Source organism: the organism of the source record quoted next, unplaced genomic scaffold (assembly GCF_019419815.1).
Source record: "Pyrus x bretschneideri cultivar Hongxiangsu unplaced genomic scaffold, Pyrus_bretschneideri_v1 Contig24, whole genome shotgun sequence".
NCBI classification, from domain to species: Eukaryota; Viridiplantae; Streptophyta; class Magnoliopsida; order Rosales; family Rosaceae; genus Pyrus; species Pyrus x bretschneideri.
In genome coordinates, this window is record NW_025999546.1 from 1,485,537 (window position 1) to 1,491,536 (window position 6,000).

Below are 6,000 nucleotides of genomic sequence, written 5' to 3' on the forward strand. Positions count from 1 at the left end.
TTTGTGGAAGCCCTAAAAGTGTATTATCACTAACGGGAGAATTGAAAGTAAGTTTCAATTCACAATCGATTAGAAAGAGTTTTAATCGCCCACTGCCTCGCTAAAAGGAACCTAATGGATCGTTCACCGAGTAAGGTAGAGTTTGAAGAAACAACGGAGATGAGTAAGAATAATTAAATAGTTTAATTATTTATCTAAGGCTAGGATTAATTAATATGTTAATTAATCAAACGAATAAGTTCGTTAAAGACCTCGGGTTAGTTTTGGGCCGCAAGGCCCAATGGGATTTGAATGTCAAGCCCATTAACTCAAGTTGTATGACAACTTGAATAAACAAAGGGCTTGAAAGCCTAATAAACCCTATAGGCTTGCCATGTTAGAAGAATAGGGCTTTTGGTCCATTAGGTCACTTATTTGAAGGGACTATATAAAGGACTTTATAGCCTAAAATTTACATATGGTAATTTTTGGGGAAAGGATGAGAACACAAGCTCTCCTTTCTCTCTAAAATTTAGGCCACCTTGGAGGGATCATCTAGCAATCAAACTCCTCCAAGGTCACTCATTTCTTCTTCATTATGCCTTGGTGATGAATAATTAGAGGTTCTCAATTTTGGGAACTTGGAGAGACCTTTTCATCCATCCAAATCCATGGATCTAAGATGCAAGGAATGAAGGCCCTCTCTTTGGGTGATTAGTCTTTGCTTATGCAAAGAGGAATCTACAAAGGTATTGATTTCTCAACTCACTTTGTTTTTGAGTTGAGTCTTGGTTCACCTATCTACTAGGCTTTGAATTTCATGGGTAAATGTTTTGTTTTAAGTGCATACAAGCATGATTCCGCCTTTAATTGTTAAATTGCATGCTATTGATGTTGCTTAAATGAACATGTTTTTCACAAATCTTCCTTCAAGTGGTATCAAGAGCCTAAGTCTAGTAGTTGGTGAATCCTTTTGGGTTTTGTAGTTCATAGTTTATGATTTGAATGTTGTAATTGTTACAAGCTTTATTCTTGCTTCTTTGAATGTAAATTTTGTTAGAAAATTTGTCATCTCAAATGTTGTAGATGTAGTTCATATGAGCATGAATTTTGGAGCTAAAATTTGGTGCCATGTTTTTGGGGAAATTCGGCCAAATCCAAAGGGTGGAATTTTGGGTTCTTGTTTGACTTGTTAAAAGTGTTTTAAAGTGACTTTTGGAACCCCTATGTACCCTAGTATGGTTGTATGTTATTTCCCTTAAGTTTGAGTGGTTTTGGTATGTTTTTGGGTGAAGAATGTTCATGGAGCTCTTATGGGTTTTCATGAATGTTCTTCATTGTTCTTGATATGTTCTTGCCAAGAACAAAAGGTTTGGTGTTTTGATTCAAAGTTTTGATTTATTTCATAAAGTTTTTGTTTTGAAATATTTCTAATGTTTAAATATATTAGATATTTGTTTTGAAAAATTAAAGAAATTTTAGTGGGTAGGTATGTAATGATTTATTCCATTACACACACCCCACTTACAAAAAACTTTGAAATTTTTTTTATTACTTTGCTTCAAAATCAGCCACCCTACTCAATTAGGGTCCTTGTGGGGCTTTTGTGCAATTATATAAAGTTTTGATACTTTTGTGTATTTGCATTTTGACCCAAAAGTTTACGTTTTTACTTAAAGTCCAAAATCACTAAAAGGACAAATTGTTTTGCTCCTTTAATGAAGTTTTATTTTTTGTGGAAATTTTTTGGGTTCTAGTTGTAATTACATGAAGTAGTGGACTTTTGTGTTTTTACAAAGTGACCCCAAAAGTTTAAGTTTTTGCAAAATAGCCCAAAAGTTGAGGTTAATTGCACTATGGCCCAAACAAGTTGAGATCATAGCATTTTGGCCCAAATTAGGTAGAGAACAAAATTGTTTTGTCTCTTTAAATGAGAATTGGATTTTCATTTTATTTAGCTCCATTTAAATCAATTCTATGGATACAAAAACCAAATGAAAATGTTGCATTCAAGTTTAATTAGTTAAAGCGTTAATTAATTAAAGAAAGGGTGATTATGAACCTTAGCCTACGATAATTGAGCTATGTGAAAGGCCGTTTCAAATTTGTTTGAACCATGGGAATGTGTAGATTAAATTTTGGTTGTAATTTGATATGATCAATTGTTGTAAAAGAGCATAAGCTCTTCTTTACTTTAAAGTAATTTGATTTGATCAATTGTTGTAAAAGAGCATAAGCTCTTATTTACTTTGAAGTACTCCTTTCTTGTTTTATTCGATATGCATGAAATTGGAGTAGTTGGGTCCAACGCCCAATAAGACAACACGCCTTAATGTGATTAAACGCGTAACTAAAATCAATCACCATCCCTAGACCAAGATTCAACACTAGGCTCGTGTTGAATCGAATCAAAGGTTCATAGTCATCCTAAGGCCCTAAGGCAACTATATAGTCCATCAATGAATGCAAACCTTATGTTAGTAGTATCATATACTCTTGCTTTAAAAACCGTTTTAAAAGCTTAGTGGGAGTATTATATACAACTAAATCAATCAAATGGACCAATAGTTGTAATAGGACCAAAATTGTTTTAATTAGATTAAAATGAATATTTATGTGATGAGACCTAAAATCCTCAACCAAACCATTATTAAGTTGATAAGCGAGAGATGCTTTGAATATCTCTTCGTGGCCTTCCACCGTGGTAGGCTCCAATCGTTTGTGACTTGTACACCTGCTTCACCCTATCATGGGGGAGTACAAAGTGCATGCTTACATTCAGGAGGAGTCTATACGCATATGATGAGGTGAGTGTAGGCAACGAGGATGGCCAACATCATATCATTGTGAGGCTATTCTTGAACCCCTTCATAAACTAAGCATGGTGGGAATAACTTAACTAAGTGCAATGGCGCCGATATCATATCATTGTGAGGCAACATTCTCTAGAGGCCAAATAAGATGGGTACTTGCAAGAGATGCAAATGAGTAAGCGTACTCTCTCATTATTATTAATGCTAGCCGATATCGTATCATCGTGAGGTGGGCTTGGTAATAGTGAGCCTCCCATACCCTACTAAGAGTTTCCTCCAAAACTCTCGAATTCCGATGAGGGATATGAAATTTGCCAAAAATAGTGGGTGGTGCTATTTGATTTAAAGACCCGAATCAAATGGCTTAAAATCAATCAATTTATATTCGTTATGTATTTGTTTACCAATATATTTGCAAACGCTATACAAAACTTGACAAAGAAAAGCCGAATGCTTTAATTTCCGGACTTAGTTCTACAATCCCATAGATTGTCTTTAATGGCTTGTAGATGTAACTAAGTAGTCTTATCCTCACAATCTTCCTATTGATAATGTATCATTGGAAGAATATGTTAGATAAGTCTAACATGAGAAGGACAACACTTTTAAATGTCATAATTCTTCAAATACAAATTGTTGTATGAAGAAATAAGAGTTGCTTTGAACAACCCTTAATCAACACAAACTTTAGTGCTTGTCTCTTTGTTACACGAACAAGGAACTTGAGAAGTAAGCACAAGGGCATGGACACTTTATGTGCCATGATTCTTCACTTACAAATTGTTGTATGAAGAAATGAGAGTTGCCTTGAACAACTCTTGAAAGTTTGTTATTATGTTTAGAACATAATGGTTGGTTGACAAAAATAGTCCATTTATATGGACTTATGATGATTTTGAATCATTGAGTGTTGAAGTGTTAAACCACTTAACGAGACGGAAACTAGGCAAGGACTTCACCTTTGTGTCCCTATCCTAATGGTTCACTAAGTTTATTGTAAACTATATAGTGAACAATAACCGCACGCTCTCCAAATCGTTTGATGTGTATAACACATTTGAAATGAGTTTCAAGAGAGATAGTGGGAGTTTAGGGACCATGACTATTGTAATCAAAAGGGAAGTCAAATGAAGAAGGCAAAATAACTCCAAGGGAACAAACTTTCTTTATGAAAGGATGGACATTGGAAGGGGTATTTGCAAGAAATGTCTTGCAAGTGTCAAAGAACACACCTTTCGAAGGTGTTGTAAAATGTTCTTGAATAATTCAAAATAGTTGGGTCTTCTACTTGAATACATGATTCTGTATTAGCAACTATGTTCTACAATTGTTGTAAAAGTGTGCTAATAAAAAGTAGAAGATTAATGAGAGAAGAGAAAGTACTTCACATTCGGAAAGTGAATAAAATATAGATCTCTGCGAAAGCGGATTGTACTTACTTCCTCATATGAACTACCAAAGAAATTGGAAAAATACTAAAGATTGTCTTTACATTCCAATTTTAAGGAACTTAAATCCGTCACTATAGTAGAGATGGATGAATGTTTTGTTTGACAAAACATTGTTCTTTATTAATGAATGATTAGATTATGGTAATCTAATTAATTGTCTCTGTAGTAGAGATGATGTGGTAGTGTTAACTATTTAAGAATATAACGATGCTTAAAACCCAAAAGGTTGCAAGGTAGTGACTAATCCCAACTGAGTTGTGATACCTCTAAAACATAAGTTACGAGTTGGTCATAGATGGATGCTTTGGATTGATAGATCCGGATCCAATACCTTCTTGTTAAAATTGTATAGAGGCGAAATGTTCGAATCTTTATTCTTTTTGGAAAGAAGAAAGAATCACAAAGTTGTTGAGGTTAATTCACTTAGATGTTAGTGGCACTTGTCCACAACATAATACTACTCATGTTGTATAACATTCACCGAAGATCACTCTCGGTTGGACTATAGTTTGTTTTGAATAAACACAAGTCTGAATACTTTGCAAAAGGTTTCAAAGAATTCAAGAAATGTAAGTAGATGAGTAAGACGTCTAAAGTATTTACCTCCTTAGATTTGATCCAAGAAAAAAGTAACACTTTAGATTAATTTCCTTGAAAAATATCAAGGAAAGTAGCATCGTAAGATAATGAATTTCTCCATTAGGAGAAGAATGAACATGAATAAGATTTAGTTCGTTGGACATTATCAATTACCCATATATATATGATATATACTTCTAAGACAACCTAGTTCCTATACCACAAGCTCCAAGGTAGTCCAGAAGGATTTATAAACCGTCTCAGTTGAATGGTTTGGACATAATATGGGTTTCCGAAACCATTATTAAGATAGTCTTGATAATATATGTCTAAAACTATAAATCACAAGACAGGTTAGTTGTAGAGATCCATCCATCATGGATCTTAGCAAGCTAGTGGGAGCTATAAGCGTCTTATGAGAAAAGATCAATTGTTTGATTTCTCATAAAGATGTAAATGAATCTTTTGTTTACTAGGTTTACAAAAGATTAGTGGGAGTTGATCATATTCCTAAATTTGAATATATATACATGATATATATTAATTTTGAAAATGAAAGGAATTCTTCATCGTTAAAGTTATAACTTTAAACATTCTATAATGATAGAATGTATATGGGAGACATAGTCTATATACATGGGATGGAAATCTATAATGATAGATTTCAAGATATAATTGGATTATATCAATCCCTAAAATAGACAATGAGATGCTAGGAAGTTTCTCATATGATGATAAACTTCAATTAGAATGACAATTCTAGTGAGACTAGGAAGTTGTTCTTCTCAAAGGGAATGTACCCTTTGACTCCCAAAGAAATAATGCGTAAATAGAATCCTTTATGCATACGCAGAAAGGTGATTTATGTATTTCATATTGTATGAAAACATTGATATAAGTTGTACCTAGAACGGTACAAGATGATATCAGTGCAAGCCCAGGATCAGAACCATGGCAACTGTCAAGTGAATCCTTAGGTATTTAAGAAATACTAAGGATGGATTCCTCAAGAATGAGGAAGAATTAGAGTAACGTAATGGAAGCGTAAATGTATTAGATTATGAATCTAATCCATCATAGAATATCTCTTCATTATGAAAGAAGTGATAATGAGATATCTCTTTATTATGACTAAAGAGATATTTGGGTGGAAACGTTAAAAGTAATGACTTTAATAT